Raw genomic sequence first — 16,918 nt, 5'->3', positions numbered from 1 at the left:
GCCGGTCTGGTAGCATCCGAGGAGAGGGAAACAGTTAACATTGAGTTGATACGGCTGTTTATCCAGCATTTTCAGCTCTTGTTTCAGATTTCAAGCATTCGTAGTATTTTTCCTTTACATACATCATGTAAAAGTTTAACTGGTCATAAAACATGGTAATTTGTGGGATCTATACAGTATATAAACTCACTGCTTCATTTTAGTGTTACCGCAATGACGACAACTAAAAACTGATTTCTGTATCTGATCATTCCATGGTCAGCTAAAACCAAGTATTACTGCGGGGGGGGGGGGGGGGGGGGGGGGGGGGGGAGTTCAAAGAGATGGGGGGGGGTGGGGTAAAGGGAAGAGAGCGCGGGGGGGAAAAGGGAAGAGAAGAGAGCGCGGGGGGAAAAGGGAAGAGAAGAGAGCGCGGGGGGAAAAGGGAAGAGAAGAGAGCGCGGGGGGAAAAAGGGAAGAGAAGAGAGCGCGGGGGGAAAAGGGAAGAGAAGAGAGCGCGGGGGGAAAAGGGAAGAGAAGAGAGCGCGGGGGGAAAAGGGAAGAGAAGAGAGCGCGGGGGGAAAAAGGGAAGAGAAGAGAGCGCGGGGGGAAAAAGGGAAGAGAAGAGAGCGCGGGGGGAAAAAGGGAAGAGAAGAGAGCGCGGGGGGAAAAGGGAAGAGAAGAGAGCGCGGGGGGAAAAGGGAAGAGAAGAGAGCGCGGGGGGAAAGGGAAGAGAAGAGAGCGCGGGGGGAAAAGGGAAGAGAAGAGAGCGCGGGGGGAAAAGGGAAGAGAAGAGAGCGCGCGGGGGGAAAAGGGAAGAGAGCGCGGGGAGGGGAAAAGGGAAGAGAGCGCGGGGGGGGGAAGGGAAGAGAGCGCGGGGGGGGGGGGGGGGAAGCACGGGGGGGGCAGCGGCGAGCACAGTTTATTCCCAGCCGCCCGCTGAAATGGCAGAGCATGCCACCCTTTACGGGCAATTCGGGATGGCCCTGCCAGCGACATCCACATCCCCTGAACGATATAAAGTAATTGCACGCAGCAATGGCAAAACCGCAGCTTTTCACTGTCTGGAAAACAAAGTTCTCCTCCATCATCCTTGTCCATTGTGCAGCTCAGGTGCCTCTGCCATTCTTCCTCTCGGAAGTAGAATAATCATTTTCTTAATATAGATGCACAGTGACTAACTGGTGAGGTTGGACATGGAGTTGCACGGTAACACTCTAGCCTACCTCACCATTACACATCGCCAAACACCAGTATACTAATTGCACCACAAAACTGACAGATTTCAAGTTTAAACTCTCAAAAACACCCCAATCTGATTTTACATGATTTGTTTCAACAAATTGTAGCACTCACTCCAACATTTACTCGGGTCACCACTTCTATCTGTGGTCCAGTGCGCTGGATATTAAATAAAAACGCAGAGGGGAAAACAAACAGTTTGTTTGGGACAAAAATCATTGCCCCTTTTCTTAGTTTGAATAAAGACAGTACACGCTCAAGGATTGAGCAAGTCAGCAATAACAACAAAAAGACTTACTTGCATGCTTGTCTGCCAGTCCGATAAGGGTGCTTGGTATATCTCGCCTTCTGTAGAAGCAAACCACTTTCGCTTCGACATTGCCATTTGCAGTCTGTAATTGGTGAAAACATACGAGACGTCTGTTAGTCACAGCGTACCTACTCCACTCAAAACTAGCAGAGAGCATGTGGACACCAACCTGTACGAAAGAGAGCAGACCACGTCGGGCCTCAATGGCAATAATTCTCTCTCTCTCTCACAAGTCCCCGGCATTTATCCCCACTGACTTATCAACTTCTCTTACCACCTCAATTTGAAAAAGCTAAGTCTATCTTTGTCACTGGATTATTTAGCATGTTGGCACCACGAGGTGGCATTATTCTTTGCCCGAATGTGAGCAACTTATCGCTTCAACTCTGCCACCAATGCCAGACCTGTACCCACCGGTGCCACACTCTGCTGTACAGCTCCAATGACAGTCCAGTCCGGGTGGTCAGACAGGCATGGCGTTGCTCCCGGTTGAAGAAAACACAGTCAGCGCTACCCGGTCATTGAAATATCACTGACACCAGGGAGGAGGGAAGTGACAGGACCACTAAATTACTCTTCAACAATTGAATGAGTGAAAAGTTGAGATATTCGAGGAGAGCACTGAATATTCGGGAAAGAGCAGACTCAAATCCTCAATATCAGAAATCCAATAACACGGCTCAAGGTTCTGGGAACACGGGTCCACCTCCATCAGCATCAAGGAGAGACTGCAAATCCCACCAGAATGACAATACCCAAATGGATCAGAAAATATGAACCAGCTGCAAAGCACAGTGTGGCATTGGTGGCAGAGATTTGAAGAGATAAATTGCTAACATTTGGGCCAAGAATGGTTCAATTTCTTGCACATCAGTGCCAACATGCTAAATAAACCAGTGACAACTGTGGTATCCTGTTTGAATGCGAGCCAATCCCCTGCTCCAAATTCTAGCACAAAGGCTGCCAATGTCCATCTCCATAACATCACCCACCACCACCGCCACAGTATCTGGACTGCAGAATTTGGGCGCTGTGGTGAGACCTTCCTGAAAAAAATTGTATGCAGAAGATGCCTCCCATGGTGGTTAGCACTGCTGTCTCACAGCTCCCGGGATCCGGGTTCGATTCCAACCTTGGGTGGCTGTCTGTGTGGAGTTTGCACGCCCTCCCAGTGTCTGCGTGGGTTTCCTCCGGGTGGTCCGGTTTCCTCCCATAGTGCAAAGTGTGCAGGTTAGGTGGATTGGCCGTGATAAATTGGCCCTAGGAGGGCAGTCACAACGCAGACCAAGGCACCATGGCCTAGAAGACTGTCCATGGTGGGGAGGAGCAGAATAGAAGTGTGGTAATAATGGGGGACTCGATAATTAGGGAGATAAGTGTCCTCTGCAGCCAAGAACGAAAATCCCAAAGGCAGTCTACTCAGTGACAGACTAAGGGAACTCTCACGACGGCTGGAGAGGAAGTTGGAAAGGGAGAGTGGTCCGTGTTGAAACAAACAACATACCTGGAACAGGAAGGAGGTCTTGTTGAAAGAGCATCATAAGTTAACTTCCAACTTTAAAAGCAGAACCTCAAAAATCTCTGGATTTCTGCCTGAACCAAGTGTAAATTGGCACAAAAGCAGTTAAGATCAGTGGAATTAAGGTGAGGTTAAAGGACTGGCATGGGAAAGAGGGGGGGGGCGCCCTTGGGACCAGTTCTGGGACAGGATGTAGCTATGCCAATAGGACCGGGTCCACCTGAACCAGGATGGGGCCCAGAATACTAGCAACGGGTAAATAGTGAAGTGGGAAAAGGATTTAAATTACTACACCAAGAAACTTCAGGAGCCTAAATGTAAAAAGGACAGGAGAACACTGAAGAGATTGAAGGACATTGGTGACAAGGGAATAAATAGATCTATAAAGCAGGAATCTAAAAAAAGTTAGACATTGAGAGAGGAAACCGTATTAAGTGAAAATGTCTGTTTGGGCAGCACGGTGACGCACTGGTTAGCACTGCTGCCTACAGCGCTGAGGCCCCGGGTTCAAATCCCGGCCCTGGGTCACTGTCCGTGTGGAGGTTACACATTCTCCCCATGTCTGCGTGGGTCTCACCCCCTCAACCCAAAAAGATCTGCAGAGTAGGTGGATTGGCCACACTAAATTGCCCCTTAATTTGGAAAAAAAATAATTGGGTACTCTAAATTTGTAATATAAAATGTCTGCCCACGGTGTCTTTATGGGATGAACCAGACATAACGGGGATTACTGAGACATGGCCACAGAAAAATAAGCACCAGAAATTAAACATTGCAGGGTGCAACTTATTTAGAAAAACGGCGAGCTTCACATCTCGGGGGTAATGGGGGGGGGGGGGCTGCAGCTATCAGCAAAGCAATAACAGAATTGAGATGGATAGATATAAAGATAAACGGATCAATCACATTAATTGGTGTGGTCCATAGACCATCAAATGTACTCCACCAAAAGGAAAGTGAAGACTAGTGAGACATCAGGGATAAATAAAGACATGGTCTGTGGGTTATGAAAGAGGCATAGATCAATTCCATAGACAGTAACAGCAGGGGAATGCATGGTAAGTATGGTGGATTCAAGGTTCAGTCTGCAGGCTTTGGGAGATTAAACCAGAACGTAGAGCTTTATTTGGAAGGTGCTAACACTCCAGGCCGCGATGTTTGACTGCCCGTCTGTCCGCGCAAACGGCTGATCATGTTGTGCAATCGTTCTCTTAAAGTGCTCCTGTTCAGCTCCGAGACGGCTTTTGAGGATTAACTAAGAATTCACTGCATTCCTCTGCGTTTAAATCAAAGCTCCCTGACACAATAAACAGTACAGCAACGTAAGCCATTAATCAACAATAGTCAATACGTCAGACATTCCGGAGGTTGTCATTCGCGATGTGCTTGCCAGCGAATCTCAGCTTCTGCTTTACAGTACTTCCTGTAAGCTCTGGTGTCTTCGGCTTGGTGTGAGCATTGTCAGTGGTCATCTTGACCGAAGTCAAAGAACAAAGAACAAAGAAATGTACAGCACAGGAACAGGCCCTTCGGCCCTCCAAGCCCGTGCCGACCATACTGCCCGACTAAACTACAATCTTCTACACTTCCTGGGTCCGTATCCTTCTATTCCCATCCTATTCATATATTTGTCAAGGTGCCCCTTAAATGTCCCTATCGTCCCTGCTTCCACTACCTCCTCCGGTAGCGAGTTCCAGGTACCCACTACCCTCTGCGTAAAAAACTTGCCTCGTACATCTACTCTAAACCTTGCCCCTCTCACCTTAAACCTATGCCCCCTAGTAATTGACCCCTCTACCCTGGGGAAAAGCCTCTGACTATCCACTCTGTCTATGCCCCTCATAATTTTGTATACCTCTATCAGGTCTCCCCTCAACCTCCTTCGTTCCAGTGAGAACAAACCGAGTTTATCCAACCTCTCCTTATAGCTAATGCCCTCCATACCAGGCAACATTCTGGTAAATCTCTTCTGCACCCTCTCTAAAGCCTCCACATCCTTCTGGTAGTGTGGCGACCAGAATTGAACACTATACTCCAAGTGTGGCCAAGAGTCGACATAGGTTGACTCAGTGTTTGATTGCCAATCGAGGTGCTGTTTTCCCCAATTGGTTGGATTGGTGCCAGCCAGGCTCCCGGGAAGGTCCAGGTCGCCTCTTGGCACTGCTGGATTTGGACAGTTCTGCCTCTGGCGGATTGGTCCTCGTACGGTGTAGGAGACGATCCCGCCTGTGCCACGCTGGTGGCAGGAATCCACTTTTCACTTGTGTGGTGTAATTTCTTGCCAGAACTTCCTTGACCCTGGCGAGAAACACAACATTTTGCCTTGCTCTCCCACATGACCTGATCCTGCTGCCTTTTCCTCAACCATTTCTTTTGTCTTGGGTGGTTTTACCAAATCGAAAGCTGTGCGTAGTTGATGTTTAACCATCAGAAACTTGTGTTGTCGAGTTCCTGTACCTGAGCAGGAATTGATGCGGCACGGTGGCACAATGGTTAGAATCATCATAGAATTTACAGTGCAGAAGGAGGCCACTCGGCCCATCGAGTCTGCACTGGCCCTTACAAAGAGCACCCCACTGAAGCCCACGTATCTACCCCATCCCCGTAACCCAGTAACCCCTACTTAACAGTTTTTGGACACTAAGGGCAATTTAACATGGCCAATCCACCTAACGGGTGGGCAGCACAAGTGGCTAGCACTGTGGCTTCACAGCGCCAGGGTCCCAGGTTCGATTCCCTGCTGGGTCACTGCCTGTGTGGAGTATGCACGTTCTCCCAGTGTCTGCGTGGGTTTCCTCCGGTTTCCTCCCACAGTCCAAAGACGTGCAGGTTAGGTGGACTGGCCATGCTAAATTGTCCTTAGTGTCCAAAAAGGTTGGGAGGGGTTATTGGGTTACAGGGATAGGGTGGAAGCGAGGACTTAAGTGGGTCGGTGCAGACTCGATGGGCCGAATGGCCTCCTTCTGCACTGTATGTTCTATGTAACCTGCACATCTTTGGACTGTGGGAGGAAACCGGAGCGCCCGGAGGAAACCCACGCAGACACGGGGAGAACGTGCAGACTCCGCAGACAGTGACCCTGCCGGGAATCGAACCTGGGACCCTGGGGCTGTGAAGCAACTGTGCTAACCACTGTGCTACCACGCGACCCATTGTTGCTTCACAGCGCCAGGGATTAGATTCGATTCCCGGCTTGGGTCACTGTCTGTGCGAAGTCTGCACGTTCTCCCCGTGTCTGCGTGGGTTTCCTCCGGGTGCTCCGGTTTCCTTCCACAGTCCAAAGATGTATAGGTTAGGTGGATTGGCCGTGCTAAACTGCTCCTTAGTGACCAACGGTTAGGTGGGGTTGATGGGTTACGGGGATAGGGTGGAGGTGTGGGCTTATAAAGGGTGCTTTCAGTGGCCGGTGTAGACTTGATGGGCGAATGGCCTCCTTCTGCACTGTAAATTCTATGACTCTATGACTCAACGTTTAGACAATGAGCCTTTTTCTCTGGTTACCTTTAACAACTGTTCCATCGCCTCGTCTGGACAAAAGAATGTTCTGCCAGCCCATTTGTGGCAGGGTGATGAGCAGTGGACCGGATGTGTTGAATGAGATATCTACATCGGTCCATTATCGCTCACCAGTTGTTCAGGGTAACCGAATCTGAAGGTTTCATTCATTCAATCTGATAATTGTTTTCTCCGAAGATGCCGACTTCATGTTGACCTCAGGCCATTTCGAGCGAGCAGCGAGTAGAATGAGAAACATGCTCCCCTCAAACGGTCAGCGTAATCAACATGTACCATTGCCAGGCCTCTTGTATCCATTCCCACGGGTGCAACAGGAGTAATGGCGGCACTTTTGCACAAGACGGACACATTCCCGCCTTCTCCTCGATTTTGACATCTAGCCCTGGCCACCAAAATAGCTGCTGGCTATCTCCGTCATCCGTACAATAGCAGTGGCCTCAAATTGGTTTAATACACATTTTCTTAATAATGGTGGAATTCCCCAGAGGAGGCAACCTTCCTGTACAGATAACTCAAAGTCTTTGAGTGGAATATGGCTTTAACCTAGGGTTTGCTCCTGAAGTCTTGCCTCTAAGCACTATATCCATAACCTTGGACAGTGCTGGATCCCCCTCTGGTATACCTCTTCACCTGTACTGCGGTTCCAGGGGTTATCGAAGTTGCTCGACGTCGAAAATGTCTCCACACTAACTGCTTATCGAACTATTTGGTACGGGCAGTTAGGAGAGTCCACCTGCGTCCCGGAAAGGTTTGTCTGACGGTACCAGATCGTGTATGTGTGTGTTCTGACACAATGACCACCTCTACATTCAGCCATTAATGGAATCCTGGTAGGAGGTCCAAAATCGCTGTTAGTGGACGACGGTCCAAGGTGAATTTCCTCCCATAGAACTGAAAGGTTTAATTCCAAAAATTATTCCTGGGGCTCCTTTATCTGCACATAATTGCTTTAGGCTTCATAAAAGATCCTCGATGAAAAGGCCATCGCCTTCTCTTCACCTGTGAGCATTAAGTGAGGAAACCACTGCCCCAACCCCATAAGGTGGTGTGCCACATGCAGTTACAGGGGTAAATTTGGATCAAAATGCGTCAGATCTTCCGACTTGAGTGGCGCCTGTTTGACTTGCACAAATGCCCTTTCACATTCATCCCCACCCATTTTTTATTTTGATGTGGAGAGGCCGGCGTTGGACTGGGGTGGGCACAGCAAGAAGTCTCACAACACCAGGCTAAAGTCCAACAGGCTTGTTTGGAATAACTAGCTTTCGGAGCGCTGCTCCTTCCTCAGCTTCACCTGATTCACCTCCGAAAGCTAGTGATTCGAAACAAACCTGTTGGACTTAAACCTGATTTTTTTTTATTTTGACAGTAGACTGTGCAACGGTTTTAGAAGATTTCAACGGCTTTAGAATATAGTCAATAGGTTAGTAGTCCAAGATAGATCGAAGTTGGTTGACAATTTTGAGGTGCGGGTGCCTCAGTAGTGGCTATGATTTTCGGCGGCTTGTGCAGTCCTTTGGCATCGATGACATGACCCAGATATTCAATTGAAGATTGGAAAAATTCACATTTGTCTTTTCGGACTCTGAATTCATAATCTCTGGAGTATGGTATTTAGGTTGCAGAGATGTTCTTCCGCATTCTTCTCAGTAACTAAGGTGTCATCCAAGTAACACCGGACTCCGTCTAATCCGCTTAAGATTTGGTCCATGTTCGAGCTACGTTGGCGTTGCACCAAACGATACTCTTTTATCTCGAAATAACCCTGTGTGTGTCACAATTGTCAGTAACTGTTGCGAATCCTGATTTGAAGATATGCTTGACTGAGGTCAACTTTACTGAGGTGCTGGCCTGCAGCCAACCCAGCAAATAGGGCATTACCCAGGGCAAAGGGCACTGCTCTGCCAACACTGCAGGATTAATAGTGACTTCAAAATCACCACAAATGCGTACAGATTTGTCTTTCGTCATCACGGTACAGTGTAGCTGTGGTAGTCACCACTGAGGTAGGGATGTTGATATAGTGCTTTACGGTAAGGCCCCTGTACTACAGGTACGGGGTACCTGGTGAAGGCCTCCTGCCACTTTGAACGCCTTCAGCCCCTCCCCTCCACCGACCGCAACACGTACTTTCTCAGTGTGGTCGATGAATATTCCCGATTCGCCTTTGCCGTCCCATGCCCCGACATGCCGTCTGCCACCGTCATCAAAGCCCTCAACCCCATCTTCCCTCTGTTCGGCTTCCCCGCCCACGTCCACAGCGACCGGGGATCCTGATTCATGAGCGATGAGCCGCGCCAGTACCTGCTCAACAGGGGCATTTTCCCGAGCAGGACAACCAGCTACATCTCCAGGGGAAACGAGCAGGTGGAGAGGGAGAATGGGACGGTCTGGAGGGCCGTCCAGCTGGCCCTACGGTCCAGAAATGGCAGGAGGTCCTCCCCGATGCACTTCACTCCATTCGGTCGCTCCTGTGCACCGCGACTAATGAAACCCCCCATGAACGTCTCTTTGCCTTCCCCAGGAAGTCCACCTCCGGGGTTTCGCTCACGACATGGCTGGCAGCCCCAGGACCCGTTCTCCTCCGTAGACACGTTCGACTCCACAAGGCAGACCCGTTGGTTGAGAGGGTACAGCTACTTCGCGCCAACCAGCAGTACACGCCTACCTAGTGTACCCCGACGACCGCCAAGACACGGTCTTCCTCAGGGACCTGGCACCAGCTGGTTCCCCCCCCCCCCCCACCCCAGCGCCACTCTCCCCTCCCCCGGCGCACCCCACCGCAGCCCCCACTCCGGGACAATCCGTCCTCCCCTTGCTCACACCCGGGGATGGAGAGGATTTCAACATGCTCCCGGAGTCACCGGAGACCAAGCCGACACCTGAGTCGCCACCAGCACTGCAGCGCTCTCAACGACAGATCAAGGTACCGGACCGCCTGAATTTGTAATATTATCTGTACTTTTAAAACACAACTTTCTGTATATAGTTCTCCACCACCCCCGCCGGACTCATTTTTTTAACAGGGGGTGAATGTGGTAGTCACCACTGAGGTATGTATTGTATATATAGGATGTTGATATAGTGGTTTACGGTAAGGCCCCTGTACTACAGGTACGGGCGTAGATCCCTGCCTGCTGGCTCCGCCCAGTAGGCGGAGTATAAATATGCGTGCTCCCAGTACAGCAGCCATTTCTTCAGCTGCTGAAGGAGGCCACACATTTCAGTGTAATAAAGCTTCGATTACATCCTACTCTCGTCTTTGTGTAATTGATCGTGCATCAGTAGCCCAATCACTCACGCTAACGGGTTCAGTGATTGCCGTTCTGACCAGCAATTCGAATTCTGCCTCTGCCTTGGGTCTGATTGCATATGGCACTAAGCTAGCCTTTAAGCATCTCGCCCGACTTTATTCCTTAATCTTCAGCTTTACTGGGATATCCTTCATGCTTCCCAGCCCCTCAACGGAATCACTTCAGCGTGTGTTTTTGGCACAACCTTCGAGGGTTGCAGAGTAATGTGTCAGAGCTTTTCCTGACAAACAGATTCTGCCACCAGCAAGATGGTTGCCCCCAGTGTCCACCGTCATCTTCACCAGCAGACTATCCACTAATGGAGCTACCCAATATCGGTCTGTTGCACCAGCAATATCTGTCATTTAATGACCGTTCGTCTTCGGACTGTGAATAGAGTTCCTTCCCACGTCCTTGGTGTACAGCTGGACACTTTTTCCTTGATTCAGCTTGCCATTTGTTTTTTTGGTTCTTGCCTCTGGCAACTTTTGCATGTTTATTTTTCCAACAAGGGCATGCAATGTGGCCCTTTCTGCCACAATCTTTGCACATGATGTCTCTGCACCAACAATCTGCTGCTAAGTGCCCGGTTCCGGCACATCTATGGCAAGTGTGAGTCTGTGTTTGCATCGGAGTTTCAGCCGACATTTTGCGAATTCTTGAGCTGGAACTCAACCATCGAGCTTCTTTGGCTGCTAATTCCACGGGGACAGCAACTTCAGAAGTTTTACGGTCAGGTTGCTTTCAGTTAACAACCGCTTTTGAATAGCTTTTGCTCCTTAAACCCGAGACTAATCTATCTCTGATGGTATCATTAACACATCCCCGAATTCGCAGTGTTCAGCCAGTCTATTCAGGGGTAGCTACAAACTATGTTATCAATTCACCATCTTCTAGGTTGAGTTTCTGAAACCTAAACCTTTTGGCGATGACTAAAAGCTTTGGTGAACAGTGGCCTATAAAATTTCCACTATTTCTTTGTATGATTTTGTGCCTGGCCTTTCCAGCTGTACCAGACTCCGGAGGAGGCTAAAGGCTCTCTCCACCTTCGCCATCCCCCCCACCCCCCAACCCTTGTATGCTCAGGAATGTTGGGACTATTATATCTGCTTCTATCTTGTTCGCTTGAACAAAATAGTCAAATCATTCTGTATCAGAGCTCCATCGCTCTGTATGCTCATCAAATGGTTCCATTGGATTGGATTTGTTTATAGTCACGTGTACCGAGGTACAGTGAAAAGTATTTTTCTGTGAGCAGCTCAACAGATCATTTAGTACATGAAAATAAAATGAAAGAAAAAGAAAATACATAATAGAGCAACACAATGTACACAATGTAAATACCTAGACACCGGCATCGGGTGAAGCATACAGGGGTGTAGTGTTAATGAAATCAGTCCATAAGAGGGTCATTTAGGAGTCCGGTGACAGTGGGGAAGAAGCTGTTTTTGAGTCTGTTTGTGCGTGTTCTCAGACTTTTGTATCTCCTGCCCGATGGAAGAAGTTGGGCGAGTGAGTAAGCCGGGTGGGAGGGGTCTTTGATTATGCTGCCCGCTATGTGCCAAATACTCCCACCATTATTCACAAGTGAAGGACATGCGTGTTTACAATGTGCCACAAATTTTTAACACTACCTTGCTTCCTTTATCCCAAAACCTGCTTCCTTTCTGTTCAAAACAACCCGAGCTCAGCCAGTTTCCCTTTTGCGATTTGTAACACGCCCAGCTCTAAATCGGTTGCTGCAGGGTACTTGCTGCTCATTGCTACCAAGTTCATTTCAGGCAGAGCGGGCACCTGTACAAGATTGTTTCCTTCGGATTTTTCAGTTCCTCCGGTGGCTACAACCCTTGTTTGGCTCCCCCGTCGCCAGCTTTCATGTCACGACAACTTATTTATCATTTCTTCGGGTGCCGACAAACGCTGTTCGGCCTTTTTTTAGGGGACGTACAAATGCTGTTCGACTACCTCGTCGCCAGTTTTCATGTGGCGGATTCAGGATCGAGTCTGCTTGCCGTGGGGGCTCAATCACAGCACAGAGCTTTGTTTAGATGTTAAGACTACAGGCTTCGGTGTTAGACTGCCCGTCCGCCCGCGCAAACGGCCAATGACGTAATCTCTGGCGACCTCAAGCAATCGTTCACTTTAAGTGCCCTTCTTCAGCTACAAAGCTGACTGAGGAAACACTAAAAAGACGATGAATACACAACAATAAAAGGAGGGCAGGATTGAAGTTACAGAGGAACTTTGGAAGTAAATTCTTTTTCTCTTTTTTAAAATAAATTTAGCGTGCCCAATTTATTTTTTCCAATTAAGGGGCAATTTAGCGTGGCCAATCTACCTACCCTGCACATCTGTGGGGGTGAAACCCACGCAGACACGGGGAGAATGTGCAAACTCCACACGGACAGTGACTCAAAGCCGGGATCGAACCTGGGACCTCGGCACCGTGATGCAGCAGTGACCTTGGAAGTAAATTATAGAAACACATAGAAAATAGAAGCAGGAGGCCATTCAGCCCTTCAAGCCTGCGCCGCCATTCATTATGATCACAGCTGATCATCAAGTTCAATACCCTGATCCAGCCTCCCCCCCTCCCCCATATCCCTTTAGCCCCAATAAAAACATATCAAGGAAAGGAAAAAATATTTTATGGGTACATCATTTTTATTTAAAGTTGTGATGGGACTCGGACCATTAAGGGAGAGATGGGCTAATACCACAGGTAACGATAGAAAGATATCAGAAATACTAAATAATGGGGCAGCACGGTGGTGCAGTGGGTTAGCACTGCTGCCTCATGGCGCCGAGGTCCCAGGTTCGATCCCGGCTCTGGGTCACTGTCTGTGTGGAGTTTGCACATTCTCCCTGTGTTGAGTGGGTTTCGCCCCCACAATCCAAAGATGTGCAGGTTAGGTGGATTGGCCACGCTAAATTGCCCCTTAATTGGAAAAAATGAATTGGGTACTCTAAATTTATTTTTAAAAAGGAAATACTAAATAATTATTTCACTTTAACATTTACCAGGGAGACAGACATGACAACGAAAGATGAGATGAGCAATAAGTGCATTTAATATTAGATAGTGCAATACGTTGAATGAACTAAGAAAACTCAAGAATAAAGCCCATCGTCCACATGGATTGCACCCGCGTATTTCAAAAGAATCTAGAGAAGAGATGGCAGAGGCAGCACTACCACTCATTTAATAACTGATGAGTAAAAGGCTCAAGGACTGGCAGGGAGGTCATGTAATTTCTATATTTAAGAAGGGGAACACATCCAGCAAATTATAGACCAGCCAGCCAAACCTCGGGGGTGGGAAAAATAATGGAATCCTTACTAAAGGAGAGAACATTTAGCAATATAAATAGTCAGCATGGACTTCAAATTCTTACTTGACCAACCTTATTGAATTCTTTGTGACAAATCGGGAAAGTAAACAGCAGTAATGCATTCGTAATTTATCTAGATTTTCAAAAGGCCTTCGATAGGATGCTCCAGAATAGACAGATGAATATGGTGAGACAATGTGCAGTCAGGGTACACGTGCGAGAATGGATCGTTCTTTTTATCCCCTGAAAGAGCACTTCACCCAAGCTCCTTCCCCTGCCCTATCCCATTAACCCCTTAATTTAACCTGCACATCTTTTCAACACGAAGAGGCAATTTATCATGGCCAATCCACGCACAACTTTGGACTGTGGGAGGAAACCGGAGCACTCGGAGGAAACCCACGCAGACACGAGGAGAACGTGCAGACTCCGCACTGACACTGACCCAAGGCTGGAATTGAACCCGGGTCCCTGGCCATGTGAGGCAACATTGTGCCACCGTGTCGCCTTGTTAGCTGGCTTCAGGACAGACAGCAGAGAGTGAGAGTAAAGTATCATTATTCAGAATGGCAGATGGTGGGAAGTTGCACTTCACAAGGGTATGGGCTGGGATCACTGCCAGTCGCAGTTTACACTTGGACATTGGAAACAGAAACAATTTCTAAGTTTGCAGATGACATCAGATTGAGCTGAATAGTCAATACAGGGAGGCGGTAGCATAGTGGCATTGTCACTGGACTGGTGATCCAGAGACCCAGGGTAATACTCTGGGGTCCCGGGTTCGAATCCTGCCAAATGGTGGAAATTGAATCCCCAAACATATCTGGAATTAAAAGTCTAATGATGACCCTGAAACCATTGTCGATTGTCGTAAAAATCCATCTGGTTCACTGTAGGGAAGGAAATCTGCCGCCCTTACCCAGTTTGGCCTACATGGGAGTTCAGATCCACAGCAATGTGCATTCCCCCCGTATCTGCGTGGGTTTCTTCCGGGTGCTCCGGTTTCCTCCCACAGTCCAAAGATGTGCAGGTTTAGGTGGATTGGCCGTGCTAAATTCCCCTTAATTTCCCTTAGTGTTGGGTGGGGTTACTGGGTTATGGGGATAGGGTGGGGGTGTGGGCTTGGGTGGGGTGCTCTTTCCAAGACCGGTGCAGCTTCAATGGGCCGAATGGCCTCCTTCTGCACTGTAAATTCTATAAAAGACCTCCGAAACGAGCTCACAAAGCTTTGACTCACACAGGGGTACAGGCAGGGGAGCCCGCTGTCGCCGCTGCGGTTTGCGCTGGCGACAGAGCCATTGGCGATGGCTCTCAGGGGGTCGGCAGAGTGGCATAGGGATAATGAGGGGACAGAGGAAGCATTGGGTGGCGCTCTGTGCCGATGACCTCTTGCTGTATGTTTCGGATCCGTTGGAGTATGGGAAGGGTTATGGGCCTGATGGTGAGGTTTGGAGGGTTCTCGGCATACAAGCTGAATGTAGGGAAAAGCGAGGTATTCCCGGTGAATGAGCTGGCACAGCAGGCTAATTTAGGGGGGATGCCATTTACGGCAGTGAGGGATAGGTTTAGGTACTTGGGGATTCAGGTAGCGAGGGAATGGACGGGGCTCAATAAGTGGAACTTAACAAAGCTGGTGGAGGAGGCCAGGGAGGATCTTAAGAAGTGGGATACACTGTACTTACACTGCGGGGAGGGTCCAAGTGGTGAAAATGAATATTCTGCCGAGGTTCTTGTTTATCTTTTAGGCTCTCCCGATCTTTATACCAAAGGCCTTTTTTCGGAAAGTGGACACAATCATCTCTGACTTTGTATGGGCGGGGAAGGTGCCGAGGGTGGGGAGGACCCTGCTACAGAGGCAGAGGCAGCAGGGGGTTGGCGTTGCCAAACTTGCTTCATTATTATTGAGCGGTGAATGTGGACAAGGTGCGGCGGTGGTGGGAAGGAGAAGGGGTAGACTGGGTTAGGATGGAGGAGGAATCTTGTGAGGGGTCTAGTTTGAGGGCTATGGTGACGGCCAATGGCTCCGAGAAGGTATTCAGGGAGCCCAGTGGTGCAGTCCACGGTGAAGATATGGAATCAGCTGAGGAGGCATTTTAGGGTGGAAGGGATGTAAGTGCTAACGCTGCTGTGCGAGAATCATGGGTTTGAGCTGGGGGGGGGGGGGGGGGGGGGGGTGTATGGATAGTGTATACCGGAGGTGAAGGGAAGTAGGGCTGGTCAAGGTGAGGGATTTGTATTTGGAGGAAGGGTTCGCCAGTCTGGAGGAGCTCAGGGAGGGTAGAGCTGCCGAGGGGTAGTGAGTTCAGGTATCTACAGGTTAGGGACTTTGCACAAAAGGTCTAGAAGGGGTTCCCTAGAAAAAGGAGAAAAATCTGTAGAAACTGTATAGTTGATTGTTGGAACATTCACACCGCACAAATGCCAGGCAATGACCATCCCCAATAAGAGAGAATCAAACCATCCTCCCTTGACATTCAGTGGCATTACAATCGCTGAATCCCCCACCAGCAACATCCAGGGGGGTTACCATTGACCAGAAACTGAACTGGACACAGCCATATAAATACTGTGGCTACCAAGAGCAGGTCAGAGGCGAGGAATCCTGCAGCGAATCCTCCTGACCCCAAAGCCTGTCCACCATCTACAAGGCACAAGTCAGGAGTGTGATGGAATACTCTCCACTTGCCCGGATGAGTGCAGCTCCAACAACACTCAAGAAGCTTAACATCATCCAGGACAAAGCAGCCCCGCTTGATCAGCACCCCATCCACCAGCTTCAACATTCACTCCCTCCACCACCGACGCACAGTGGCAGCCGTGTGTACCATCTACAAAATGGACTGCAGCAACTCACCAAGGCTCCTTAGGCAACACCTTACAAACTGACAGACACTACCATCTCGAAGAACAAGAGCAGCAGATACCTGGGAACCCCGCCACCTGATAGTTCTCCTGCAAGTCACTCACCATCCTCACTTGGAAATATATAGGCTGTTCCTTCCCTGTCACTGGGTGAAACTCCCTCCCTAACAGCACTGTGGGGGAATGTATTGAAGAGGTAACTAGGCATGCAGATGAGGGAGAAGGTGTTCGAGAATTACAACGGTAGATTTAGATGACAAAAGACAGGAACATAATCACTGGCATGGAGTGGTTGGGCTGAATGGCCTCCTTCAGTGCTCTGTGCCCTACGTAATCCAATGTAACCCACTCGCCCACCTTCCCCTTGAAAGTCAAATCTGTGACACGGTCATCTCCCGACTTGACTATTCCAATGTTCTCCTGGCTGACCTGTAAATTTCAGCCCATCTGAAACTCTGCTCCCTGCATCCTATCCCAAACCAACTCTCCTCACCCATCATCCACACCCTTACTAACAAATACTGGCTAGTGTGGACTTCCAGAGCCAGCTATTTCAAATTCTCTTGGTCACGTCAGCTCATTATCACTTCACAAATTTCTGCTCTCACCATACTCCCACTGACAGCCATGATAAGGGATCTTTCTTTACCTTCACCCAGTTACACCACCAACATCTGGTCCTTTCTTATCTCAGATCCGGTTTTATTTCGCCAGGTATGTCAGATCTGCCTCTGATGCATCACACCTCCTACCTTAGCTGTTCATACATTCGCTACATCTATAATGATGCTTTGGAGAGGGTACAGAAGCGGTTTACTGGGATGTTGCCTGGTATGGTGGGCATTAGCTATGAGGAGGTGTTAGA

The 16,918-nt window shown here is 49.0% G+C and overlaps 1 long non-coding RNA gene across 1 annotated transcript in view; it reads right to left on the bottom strand.

Moving 5' to 3' along the window:
- Positions 1 to 1,518: 1,518 nt before the first annotated feature.
- Positions 1,519 to 16,918, bottom strand: part of LOC140406167 (uncharacterized) — a 194,953-nt gene continuing 179,553 nt past the window's right edge. Inside the window, exon 3 of the long non-coding RNA XR_011939064.1 lies at positions 1,519 to 1,613. This is a non-coding gene — a long non-coding RNA (uncharacterized lncRNA). The remainder of the gene's footprint in view (positions 1,614 to 16,918) is intronic.

Source organism: Scyliorhinus torazame, unplaced genomic scaffold (genome assembly GCF_047496885.1).
Source record: "Scyliorhinus torazame isolate Kashiwa2021f unplaced genomic scaffold, sScyTor2.1 scaffold_332, whole genome shotgun sequence".
Taxonomy (NCBI): domain Eukaryota; kingdom Metazoa; phylum Chordata; class Chondrichthyes; order Carcharhiniformes; family Scyliorhinidae; genus Scyliorhinus; species Scyliorhinus torazame.
The sequence above is the reverse complement of the archived record's forward strand: the minus strand, read 5'-3'. Positions and strand labels throughout refer to the sequence as shown.